The sequence below is a fragment of the Fukomys damarensis genome, unplaced genomic scaffold (assembly GCF_012274545.1).
Source record: "Fukomys damarensis isolate Sample0158 unplaced genomic scaffold, DMR_v1.0_HiC HiC_scaffold_6, whole genome shotgun sequence".
Taxonomy (NCBI): Eukaryota; Metazoa; Chordata; class Mammalia; order Rodentia; family Bathyergidae; genus Fukomys; species Fukomys damarensis.
Window position 1 is genome coordinate 33,492,066 of NW_022900918.1, and position 13,846 is coordinate 33,505,911.

The 13,846-nt window shown below is 38.0% G+C and overlaps 1 protein-coding gene across 2 annotated transcripts in view; it reads left to right on the forward strand.

Annotated features, from left to right (window-relative positions):
* Positions 1–13,846, forward strand: part of Pcca (propionyl-CoA carboxylase subunit alpha) — a 372,170-nt gene that overhangs the window by 102,379 nt on the left and 255,945 nt on the right. The window lies entirely within an intron of this gene.

A 13,846-nucleotide genomic window follows, 5' to 3' on the forward strand; every position in this document is an offset into this window, starting at 1 on the left:
CTCTGGATTTAATTTAAATGTTTTATACATTTTGATGTTCTGTGTTTTCTTGGGCCTTTCTCCATATATAAAAAATGTGAATTGTAATCCTATTTCTGTCAGAAGTGGTATAGCTATAGGTGACTGGATCCTAAACACTTGAGTAAGTAGCTTTGCAGCTGGAAGCTTCTGAGGAGGAAATACAGAAATTAGAGTGTGTGATCTGCCATGACCCCTAGGAAAAATTATTCATTTTTTTCTGATGAGATGGTCCCTGTGTAGGCTTTCAACTTTGTGATTTTAGTTAGCCTGCAAGAACTCTTTCTCTTTGTGTTTCTTTTTATTCCTTTTGGTATTTTGTGCTGGATAGATTTTGATTGTGCAGGCTCTCATTTCATGCATTACAGGAGAGCTAGAAAGCTCAGCCCCTGTTTAATGAGTATCCTCAGCTGCATGTCCTTATTTACATGTACACTCAGAACTCCATAGCTCCAGACTCTGCGTCCACTTATCCAACCAACTGTGGACAGAAAATATTTGGGGCAAAAAAAGTGCATCTGTTTTGAACATGTTCAGACATTTTCTTTTATTCCCTAAACAATACATATAACAACTACTTACATAGTATTTAGTTTGTTTGGGATTTATAATTAACCATGACATGATTTAAAGTATGTGAAGGAAACTGTATAAATGCTACTGTTTTATATAAGAGACTTGAGCATCCTTGGGTTTTGATGTTTCTGAGGGGTCTAGAACCAATCCTCTGTGGCTGCTGAGGGACAGTTATATTTGCCTCAGTCTGTTTCATCCATTTTTTTCTTTTCTCTTGTCTCAAGGAAGAGGAAGCATTCTATATGCTCTGTAAAGCCAGTTCCCCCTTTATGCTCCAGATGTATCCATTGTAGACATCAAATCTGCTGTTTTTCCTATCTTTTCTTTTTTTCCTCTACCTTAAAATTTTCATATTTTGCTTCCTTTCTAAGTCTATCACTATTAAAAATGCTCAGTCAACAGTTGTGCTGATTACTTGCCTAAGTGGGAAGGATGTCAGGATTTGTAAGATACACATGATTAATGGGAAAGACAACAGCACACTTCTCCGATAAAACTCAACGATGACCCTCTTCACTTCACAGCTGCCACCTTCTTTCTTACTTCCCTTTCATAGTTAAACATCTGAGAGGGCTTGTTCCTTACTTTCCTCTCCATACCTTTTACTTTGTCTTGCCAAAGCTACCAGCAAAATCTCCCTATTGCTAAATCCAATATATAATTTTAAATCCTGATCTTATTTCAATCTCTTAAAAGTGTTGGAGCTTCCTAGTCACTTCCTTCTTGTTAACATACTATGTCTAGTGTATTGCTCAGTTCTATTTATTTATTTAGGCCTTGCCTGAATGCTCTGTCATAGTTTTCTTGCTGATTATGCATCTTATCTTGGATTCTGAGGAGGACACTTTCTGTTCTTATTGTACAGTCTTTCCCTGGGCAAACTTATTTCACGGCATCAGTTTCCATCTTTTCTTTCAATTTCAAACATATGTATGTGTGTGTGTGTGTGTGTGTGTGTGTGTGTGTGTGTGTGTGTATATACTCATATATATATAATATATTTATATGTATATATATTTATCTGCTTCCCTCTCTTCCAGATATCTCTTCTGAACTTCAAAACTGCATATCTAGTTTCTTTTTAAGCAACTCAATGTTCTCAAGGCACCTAAAAGTAAGGTCAAAATCTGAACTCGTCATCTTTGTCTCTAATCCAGGTTTTAGTTTGATGGACACATCTTATCTCTAGATGTTTCTACATAGTGGCTAGGCTGAGTGTGATAAAAATCCTGTGTCTCACAAAGCCTAAAATAGTTCCTGTTTGATCCATTAAGAAAAAAAATATCCTAACCTTCACTTTAAACTTCTTCTCTTTCTTTTCTTTTGTCTCTTTTTTTTTTTGGTACTGGTGATCAAACTTGGGACTTTGTGCTTCTGAGGTGGGCGACAGAACCACTGAGCAAAATCCCCCACCCTTCTCTTTATTTTCTACCTGAGAAAATGGTGGCATTTTCTACTGTTTCTCAAGCTAGAAGTTATTCTTGATTAATACAATAGAAAACTCACTTTAATAGCTTTGAGATCCATGTAGTGTTTTTTCCCCCAAATTAACTCCAAATTCCGGGTACCATCACCTAGTCTGGATTACTTGATCATACTTTAGTTGATGTCTTTGTGGCCTTTCTGGCTCCCATCCAATTAATTCTTGACACTTCAGCTTGAGTGATCTTTCAGAAATTCAGAACTGATTGCATGCTTGTCTTTAGTAACTTTTGAATGGCCAGTTATTTAATTCTTAAATAGCTGGCCTTTGCTTTCACCTCTGAACTGATAATGTGTGGGTCTCCCTTTTGCGTTATATGTATTATATGTATACTTGACACCTTTCCAGTTCTTGAAAATTCTGTAGTTAACTCTGTCATATGTATGTTGATTCTTCTTCTGTGTTGATTCCTGGGTGTTTTCTTCTCATGGTTCAGGTCTTAGATTAAACAGAAACTCATCACACAAGCATTCCTTAACTGTGCAGGGTAGATTGCCCTCTGCTCTGTTTCCCTTTAGTACCCTGAATTTAACCTATTGATTTTAAATCATTCATTCATCTGTTCAATAAATATTTACCAAGTATACAATATTTGTCTGACAGTACTTGCGGTGCTGCAGATAGTGACTGAGATAGTAGTGAGTAAGAGACTACACTATAGAGGGAGGAAATGACCAATAAACAGATGATAAAACATGTAACAGTCGCTATGGTAAAACATAGAAAAAATAGAGAATTGCCAAGGGAAATGCTGGAGGTTGGGGCTGTGTTCACTTTTAAATAGATTTAGCAAACTAAGAAGGTACAGGGTAGGTCATGTGGCTACAAGGGGGAAAAGCAAAGCAGCTGGGCAGTGTGAATCACAAAGCAGAGGTGTTGGGGCTGAAGTGTACCTTATACTGAATAAATGATGTAGAAGCATCTGATGGGAGTGGAGTGATCCAGGGAGGTACAAATTAGTGGGAAGAGGTAATAGAGGTAAGAGGTATTTTAGGGAGCTCAGAGCCTGGAGGATTGGACTGGTCATTTTAATGACGTTAAATATTTCCTCCCATTCGATTGTAAGCTCCTGGATGGTAGGGATTGTACTCTGTTTATTCTTGTATCACTTGCGCACAGTGCTTAGCTTGCAGTCAGTGTTCACTAAATATTTGTTGAATCAATGATATTCTAAGAGATAAATTTTATACACTCACTTTATACATATTATCTGTTTAGTACATATTTACTAGACATGTTTATTAGATACAACAAGAAAAACCAAAAATCAAGAAGAAAAACAACAGACAACAGAAGCAGCTATAGATGGAGTAGGCTGTGAAACTCATAGATGGATTGCAAAAAACCATGATTACTATGTTAAATTTGAGGAAAATATGGAAAGAACAGATAAATAATAAAGAATTTCACAAGAAAATTTAAGTCTATAAAAATAGAAATTATGCAGCTCCAAATACAAAAGATGGACTTTAGATAGGTTTAACAATAAACTAAGCAGAGTATAGGATGCCTGTTATAGTATGTATTGATATTTCATTCCTTTTATGGCTGAGTAATATTCTATTATATGAATTTACTGCTTTAATAAATTCATTAGTTGCTGGGCATTTGTATTATTTCCATTTTTGGCTTCTATGATTAGTGCTGCTACGAACATTTGTGTACAAGTATTTATCTGGACATTGCCATGTCAGATGGTAATTCTGTACTTAGCTTTATGAGGACTTAGCAGGCATCCAAACCTCCCCATCTCTTTTGTAATCCCCTGTCTTCAGTTTGGGTACAGCCTACAGTTTGGCTTCCCTGACTAATAGAATGTGATAAAGGTAATGGCCTGCTGCTCAGGTAGGTTACATTCTATAGCAAAGGTGAAGGATGTCACTGTATTCAGTTACATTATGTGGCAAAGTGTTTGGGTGTCACTCCTATAATTGCATTATTCATTTTGTAGGACTCCTTGTTGTAGACTACAGAATAAGATTCTTGTTGCGGGCTTGATGAACTATGTGCCCAATTGAGGAAGCCCACCGGGCACTGAACTATGTGTGGCTCCTCAGGGCCTCAGGGAGGGTAATTGCCATCTAGGAGCCAGTAAAAAACTGGGGCCTTCAGTCATAAGGCAACAAGGAAATTTGTAAACTTTGCCAGCCACTTGAATGTACTTGGCAGCAGATTTCTCCCTACATGAGCCTCCCAGTAAAATGCAGCATGGCCCACTCGTGCAGGGCTCTGTACAGTGTTCTGTCTTTGCCTCACTAGCCTTTTAGCTTTGGATGTCAGTTCCTCCTTGTTGCCTTTTCCTCGCTTTTTTCATTCAGTACAGGGGATTGAACCTAGGGGTACATTCCCAGCTCTTCTAATTTTTAATTTTTTTCCCTTTTATTGAGTTTATTGGTACATTTAAGGTATACAGTACAGTTACATTCATTGTTGGGATCATGTACCTTTACATGACAGGTCTTGGTTCTTATTTATTTTCCCCCTTGTCCGTGCCCTCCCTTCATCCCCTCTTCCCCTCCCCATTTTAATTTTTTATTTTGAAACAGGGTATAAGGCACTACAATTGCCCAGGCTGGGCTTGAACTTGGAATTACCCTTCCTCCCAGAGTGCTGAAACATAGGGATGTGCCAGCACACTGGCCTCCTTACCTTCTTCTTCTTTTTGGTACCAGGGATCAAACTCTGGTCCTTGCGCTTGCAGGCCAGGCGGTGGAACCACTGAACAAAATCCCTGGCCCCCTCACCTTCTTGTTTGGAGACGTGTTCCAAATTTATGTATAGGTTTGCATGGATCATTATGGGCTGTGATTTAGTAGGTCTGAATACCTCTTCCAGTATATTTGTAATTTCTTTCTGGCAAAGAATCTAGTCTTTTCAAAGTCTTCAGTTTGGGCTTTAGTCACAGTGAAAGGGGAATTTTGTCTCCATGGTCCAAGCTGGACTTAATATGGGGAAATTCCCTACTTGAAATTTCCTCAACATGTCAGGGTCTGTCCTGCCTCGCATGCCTGAATACAGCTGAGCCTGCCTGCTGACAAATATTCAAACTCTGTAACCAATAAATGTATGTCAGATGTGCCTTATCTGTAACCCCACCCCTCCCAAAGAGTATGTCCTTTGCAGAGTGCTGGATGGGGCCAGTCTCCCACACATGCGCACATACACAGTCTGGTCTACTGGTGTAAGTAAAGCTTTCACTTTGTCTCTGTGGCTCCTGGTATGCTTTCTATTCTCTTGAACTAGTGGTACTGAGCTAATTCAACTGAACAGAGTTTTGCCGTTTCAACAGGACACTGATAAATCAAAGTTTGAAATAATTCTGGCTCAAGGATAAGTAGCAGAGATCGCAGAGGTTCAGGGAAGAGACCATCAGAAGAGCATATGATGCCGCAGCCCTGTTTACATCATTTTTTTTTTTTTTGGTACCGGGGATTGAATCTGGGTCCTTGCGCTTGCAAGGCAGGCCACCGAACTACTGAGCTAAATACCTGGCCTCCATAATAATTCTTTTTTTTTGGTACCAGGAAACTAACTCGGGACCTTGCCCTTGCAAGGCAGGTGGTGGAATCACTGAGCTAAATCCCCAGCTCACTTTTCATCTAATATCTTCTATCTGAGGTTCTTAACAGCAATATGAATCAGTTGATATAAATCTTGGTGCCCTGTTTATCTTGGCTAGGCTTTGGAAGTCATTAGCAATGCTTTTCAGTTCAGACTGAGACTTTGGCCTTAATTCAGTCGTGAGGGACTTTCCTTGTTCTTTCATGGGTTTAATTTTAAGAGATGAGATTGCTTTGCAGGTTTCTGACCAGGTATAAAGAAAGAGGAGCACATCGGAGAAAGAAAGAGCAAGGCATGGGAAATGGAGAGGAACAGATTAAAGAAGGATTTTAGGATAAATACTATTATGCTCCAGAAACTTAAGTTTTTGAATTTTCATTTGACTTTTCTTATGCTTTTCCTATTTTGTATGAACTTTGTATTCCCTGTGAAGTTTGTAAGGGCATAGTTACTGAATCTGAATTCTTTGGGAAGCTTCCTCATTTGAATGAAGGAAATGCAGAATACTCTATTTTTGAGATTTTGTTTCCTTTTTTTTTTACTCTAAAGTTCCTTTTCAAGTAAACCATTGATTTTGAACATCTCCAGAAGAATTTACCGTAATTTGCAACTAACCATGTTGAAATGATGCTATTTAGAAAGATGTAAACATGAGTTGGAATTAAAGGTTTAGCTTTTTTTTTTTTTTTATGATACTGGGGATCGAACTCAGGACGCTGCACTTGTGAGGCAGGTGCGGTGCCACTGAGCAAAATCCCAGGTTAAGGTTTAGCATATTTAAGGACAGAAGTCTGGCCTACCCTAAGATAAACCATGAGAATCTCACAGTGGTATATTAAATATGTTGTTCGTGTTTCTCTCATTGTGGGCTCTTCCCGCAGTGGTTGGCCATATATAATTACAAACTTGACAATATGCCATGCTTTACTAGTGTAAGATTTGGAGAGATCTCTCTCAGATCCAAAAGTCAAGACAGAGGAAAATGCTCAGGGTTCCTGAGTTTTTTTCTGTTTGGATGTGAGTTTAATGAAATCTGAATTTGTCTCCAGGAACTAGCATGAAGATGGATTTAAAGGACCTACACTCTTCGGTGTGAACTTTGCCTTATGATTTAGAATAAAAAATAAAATAAAATAAATGAAGAGAGCATTTTGTTAGTATTAAGGAAGGTTTCTTCTAATAGTAAGCTTTTTCAAATCTGATCAGAAAAATCAGAGGATTTCTCATTCCCATTGTTCTTGAAGATTAATTGGAGCTCCATCCTGTGTGAGGCTCACCTTCCCACTGTGGTGGGGAGACCACTGAGTGGAAGGCTCAGTGGGCATCAGCGGAGCATGTAGTTGCCAGATCTAGTGTATTGACCTGGACTATTAGTGGGCCTTGAACAGTTCAGTAAAAACCACAAGATTTCTTCAATGTAATGGTATCTTGTACTGCACTGGGTAATCGACTTGGTATTGTTTATTCAACAGATTATTTTGCTTGTCTTTGTAGGGAGGCTGACTTTAAATTTGCAACCTTTGTTCTACTGAATTTGGTGAATACTTTTTCTACTTGAAAAAGTAGAAGTAATGACATCCTGGCTGGGGATGTAGCTCAGTGGCTCCCTGCCTGCCTGGCAAGCACAAGGTCCTGAGTTTGATCCCTGGTACCAAAAACAACAACAACAACAACAAAAAAAAAAAAAAAAAAAAAAAAAAAAAAAAAAAAAGAAAAGAAAAGAAAGGAAAGAAAGAAGCTAAATGTTTATCTTTTCAGTTTATTTCCTTTCTTGTATGCATTAGATGTAACATTCTCAATTAATGATAGATTATCATTATCTGTGTTAACTTTAGCTATGGTACATAGCTTTTAATAGCTATTGCTATTAAATTAATTTGTTGAGCCACAGTTGACCCTGCAGGTTCTAGTTTTCTGATAAACATTTAAAAATTATTTTATTTATTTTTTATTTTTTATTTTTTGGTACTGGGGATCAAACTCGGGACCTTGTGCTTGCGAGGTACGTGGCAGAACCACTGAGCTAAATCCCCAGCCCCTTAAAAATTATTTTAAAGAAGTATCTTCTTGTATCTATGGGAAATCTCTCTAATATTAGTCTTTTTTCAAGTTTGTTTTTACTTGTGACACATACTTTTAAATTTTGTTATGTAGATTTCTTGTATACTAAATCCACATTCATTTGGAACTACACTACTTTTCACATTTTATAGTTTCGGTTTATTGGATAGAAGAATGCTTTTGAGGGTGTCTTTGCAGAATGTCACCCCACACAACCAGTGCTGAGTATCGAACCCAGGACATCATGTGTGTGAGATAAGTGCTTTATCGCTGAACAGTATTCCCCGGCCCACATGGAGATTTGTCCATCCAGGTAAATAGTGCACATTTTGGACTTAACAGCTTGCACTGGCAGAACACATATGCTACTTTTAATATAGAGAATTCTTATTTTAATTCATAGAATAGAATTATTTACAATTAGCCTGCAATATTTTAAAGATTAAATTTTTTGTGTTTGTGACTGTAGTCTACTTTTATTCCCCTAAGTGATTTTCTTACCAACAACCTGAGTAAATTAGTGAAGTTTCAGTTTGTTTCATTTCTCTGTAAAACTTTTGGTCCTTTCTCATTTGAGTGCTTAGGATATTTTATGGAGATATTTTCCCCACACTCTTATTTTATTTTTTGTGGTGCGAGGCATTGAACACAGGGACTCATGCTTTTCTAGATAATCACTCTACCTACATCCCTAGGGCAACCCGTACTCTTAAAACATTGTATGGTGTGCTAAGTGGCCTTCTGGAAATGTTCTATGGTCCCTTATCCAGTTCTTGGATCATCCTTTTCATCAGAGAGAAACTAATGTTTTAAAATCTAATGCTTAAGTAGTCATCTTGTATCAAGTATTTAACAAGTTTAGTTTTATTCAACATCTCTGTTTTTCTCTCATTGAGTTTACTGGTACATTTTAGGTATACAGTACAGTTACATTCATCATTGACATCTTCTGCCTTTACATGACAGGTCTTGGTTCTCCTTTTTCGCCTTGTCCGTGCCCTCCCTTCACCCCCTCCAACCCTCCCCATTTACAAACACTATATTCAACATTTAAAACATTCATTCATTCATTTATTCATTCATTTATTTATTTATTTATGGGTTTTTTTGAGACAGGGTTTCACTATGTAGTTGAGATTGACCTGGAACTCACTATGTAGCCCAAGCTGGTCTCGAACTCTTATTGACTTGATCTCAAGACCTTAAGAACAGAGTGAAGAGTATGCAGGAGAATTAGAATCTCACTTTACTAAGCCAAGACTAGCATGCCAGAACCTGATTTCAAAGAGCTTAAAGTTCCCTTAGGGAGACCTGCAAATCTCAAACCATTTAATACATTTTAATCATGCTAAGCTTAGGGTGCATGGAGCTGGTATGGGAGGCACAGTATACCTAGCTTTATAATGTCATGTCAGATTTTCCTATGGGCTTGATAAGCTAAGTGATATCTGAAGTAATAGTGATTTAGCTAAAAATCGAGAATTATGGTGGCATATGGCTGTTTTCAGTGGAAAATATTGAAAAAGCTTGGAGCTAAGAGGCCATTGGAGCTCTAGAACACTGCAGAGGGTGATAGTAATAGGGCTATAGTAATAGGAAACTAGACAGCCTATAGATGCAGACATATATGGCAGTGAATGCATTGCAAGCTAATTTTGGAGACTATTCAGGGACGTTGGGAGTCCCTGAATAGTTTCATACTAAAGAATTAACGTGATAGAATTGTAGAATTAAAAAATTCATTTTGGTTTGCTGTATGGAAAATGGATTAAAAAAGAGTTAAACTCAAGGTTGGTATACAACATAGGTTGCTCTTTCTTTAGTCCAGGTATGATATGACAAAATAAAGTATGAGGAGGCAGCAAAATAGATGCATTTAGGGGGTAGGTGTTAAATTTACAGGATGATGTGATCCGTTTGATGTTAGGTGTGAAGTAGGGGGAGGAATTGCCAATGACTATATTGCTAAGGCTGTATCAAGATTCAGTTATATTTGGGGCAGGGATTTAGCTCAGTGGTGTCACCACCTGCCTCGCAAGCACAAAGTCATGAATTTGATCCCTGGTATAAAAAAAAAAGAAGATTCAGTAATATTTGTTATGCTGTTGTTTTTTGTATTTTTGGTACTGGGGATCAAACTCAGGACCTGCTGTTGTGAGGAAGGCACGGTACCACTGAGCTAAATTCCTGGCCCTGCTGTACTGTTTTTACAACTGCACAAATGTATATGAAAGTTTAGAAAGATTTGAAAACACACTTGGACTTTAGTATCCTTGGATTTAGTATCCTCAGATTCAGCCAAAATGAAGTGGAAAAAATTATGTCTATACTGAATATAAAGAGATTTTTTTCTTGTTATTCTCTAATCAGTACAGTTTAACAATTATTTGCATAGTATTTACATTGTATTAAATATTATAAGTACTGTAGAGATGGCTTGAAGTATATGAGAAGATGTGCATAGGTTATATACATATATTAGGTAGGCCATTTTCTATCAGAGACTTGAGCATCTATGGATTTTGGTATCTGTATGGGGTTCTGGAACCACCACCATGGATACTGAGAGATATGTATATTAAAACAGGAAGTATTCTGCCTCTCTTAGAGTAACTGGAAGACTCAGTCTGCTGGAAGCCATTCCTGAGCCCAAGATTGTTGATAAGTTTTACAGAGTAGTTAATGACTTTGTGTACAGATATAACTCTTACTCATGGTGTCTTAATGCCCCTCTCATCATGCAAATAGTGGCTGATCCTATTCTAGAAATCCATTGAGGAAAGTAAACTCCCAAATGAATGAGTAGCAGGATTCTCATTCAGAGAATAGAAAATTAAAGGTTTGTAATTAGGCTGTAGCAAACAAGAAAGAATCGTAGCCTGGACTATGGATGAGTTATTCAGTTTGACACTAACATCACTGTAAAATATATTGGATGTCTAACACTTGGGGAGAATGGTTGTCTTGTGGGTGTTTCCTTGCTCACCAGCAAGTCACAGATAGTCTGATCCATTGCATTCTAAGAGGTGAGATGCCTAGTTCCATACTGTTGTACTTCCAGTATTAGTTCTATGGTATACAAGTCCAAGGGATGGGTAATGACACAGGATGTAGCAACTAAGTCCAGGCAAAGAGGGTACAAACTTGTAGCTTGGGGTGGCAGGCTGTCCCATTTTATTACAGATCACTAACCTTAATTGTATGCACACTGTGGGCCAGGTCCTATTCTTATTTTCCTTAACTTCTACCTCATCTTCTCAGTAATGCATGCTATAGATACTCTTACTGTGTCCATTTTACAGAGAGGAAACTGAATTTCAGGGATGCACACTAGTTATTTAATGACAGTTACAAAGTACAAACCTTTTGGCCCCCAAATATAAATAACATAAAGAGCAAAATAAAAGAAAGATAATAGGAAGCAGGGAGATAGATCTTTTGCCTAAGGAAAGGGGACCAAGAGATGCAGGGAGGGAGGAGGGAGGGGATGAAAACAGAATGAAGATGTGTATGTGCGTGTTAACTTCCCGTGGTGAATGCAATCATTATATACAACAAATGTGTCCTAACAAAAACAACAAAACATAAAGTAGTTTAATGTCAGAAAAGTAAAATAAATTTGCTTTTTTTGTTGTTTTTTTGGGGTGGTGTTATTTAGAAATTGAACTCAGGGTCTTTGCAGTGAGCCACAATTCCCAACCCTTTTTTATTTTTTATTTTGAGATGGGGTCTCCTAAGTTGCCCAAGTTGCCCAAGCTGGACTTGAACTCTCAGGCCTCCTGCCTCAGCCTTCTAGAGTGTTGGAGTTTCAGAAGCACACCACTAAGCCCAGCTTTCTTACTTTTTTCTTTTTTTTTACTGAGGGTTGAACTTAGGACCTTGTGCTTGCGAGTCAGGCAGCCAAACCACTAAGCTAAATCCCCTGCCCCCAGCTTTCTTACTTTTGAACATAATTTTAATCTATAGCCCTCTGTTTGTTAACTTATTGCCATGTGAAATTTAATTTTTAAAATTTAATGAAATACCTTACTGAAAAAAATTATAAATAGGGATGAATATGTAGCTCAGTGTTAGAATGCTTGCCATATCTATATACATCTTATCTATATATATCTATATAGATATATATGAAAGGATTTCAAACTGTGACGTTGAAACCTATGTTTTGAACTTTGGAAGTTACATGATACAATGAAAAAATGTGCTTGACTAAGAAACCAAGGTAATAGTGGGCTTGGTTTTGTCCTACTAATGTCAGCAATATTTTGTTTAGTGTACTTTGTTTTAAACCACAGTGAAGCCTGAACCACTGTGATACTTTCTTGCTCTCTGTCACTTAGGCCAATTGGTATAGGCCACTATACACTTTGGATATATTTATTTGCTTATAAAATTGCTGTTCTGAAGATGAGTACTTCCATGGGCATTTATGAGAGAGTACCTTATCATGGCAGACTTATTTTTATGGAAGGTGATGGATAGGTACTTATTGAACAGATAATGTGTGTTGATCGTATGGACCAATTTGCTGAGCTCTGGGGATTCGGCATAGAGCAAGACAGAGCTAGTCATTTTCCGTGGAGATGAAGTGTGGTAGGGCTGTCATATTGAAGGACAGGGTGTAATGTGATCGCGCAGCAATGGTGCATAAGCTGGATAGGTAGGCCTGGGAAGGCTTTCCCAAAAAAGCAGCTTTTAGATGAAACTCAAAGTGTGTTCTGTCTGAATCCAATAAAAATAGTCATTTCTTTCTCACTTGGACTACTGTTTTCTGCCTGTACTCCGTAGATCCTACTCATCTTTCAAAGTGTCCCTCTCTTCATTTGCTTACTCCTTCATTTGCCTATTCTACACTGTTCCTTGGATGCCCCCTACATGCCAGGCACTATTCTAGGCATTTGGGATACCTCACTGGACCATCTATCGACACGGATTTCTGCCCTTAGGGAGCTCACATTTTAATGGGATGGAGAGATGGACAAGCTGGACTGTACCCATAATAAATAGGGAAATGATACGCCAAATTCTTTTTTTTTTTTTTTTTTTTTTTATTTTTTTTTTTTTTGAGACAAGGTCTCACTATGTAGTTGAGACTGACCTGGAACTCACTATGTAGCCCAGGCTGATCTTGAACTCACAGAGATCCTCCTGCCTCAGCCTCCTGAATGCTGGGATTATAGGCATGTGCCACCACATCTGGCTGGCACCAAATTCTTCAAAATGTAGCCAGATCGAGGCCCTTCATTGCCTTGCTCTTAAGCTGAAGTTCACTCTTTTTAATGTGACTTCTTGAGACCCTAGTCTTTTATTCTTTACCATCTTCTTCATGTGTTAGGTCTCTTTTCAAAGTCACTATGCCTGAAAAGATGTACAGGAATCTGTTTCTGAATTTGAGATCCTTTGTTGTCGCATGCCCTCTTTACCACTTCTCTATAACCCGCATCTCTAACATTGTTTCTTAGCTGCTCTGTAATAATGTCTCAGGTCAGTCTTTTCCATAAGCCTACAGATTATGTGGCAGCTAGGAGAGTGTCTTCTTATCTCCCTGCCCCCTGCCCCTTGTGTCTTCAAGACCCAGTACATGGCCTGTTTTAGTATGAGTTGGTTTGATGAAAGAGAAAGTTCCTGGCTGAGCTGAGCAGCCATTCTTCCATGCAAAGACCAGGAAGGGGACCTGGGATTTGGGATGAAAGGTAAAGGATAGGTGGAAAGGTACTAGGGCTCAGAATAGTGGAGTAGGCAGGAAGGATTAAAACCAATTTGAGGGCCAGGGATGTAGCTCATCACATCAGCACACTGCCTGGGAAGTGAGATCCTGAGATTGATCCCGGGTACCAAAAACAAACAAACAAACAAACAAGCTTGAACTGGAAGTCAGGAAAATTTAAATGAATTTTGAGAATATAGTTTTTAAAAAAAATAATCACTTATTAAATTTTGAAAACACCTTCAATCATGGCTGACTTAGTTTTTAAACTATAAAAGTAGTGTGAACTATGAAATTATGCTTCTTATGGTATATAACATATTTCTTAGGGTATATAATGCTAAATAAAAGTTCTTCCCCAACTCAAATGAACTCTTCCCTTTGCTTCCCTTTTTCCTTTTCTTTCCCTCCCTCCTTTTTTTTTTTTTTTTTTTTTTCTC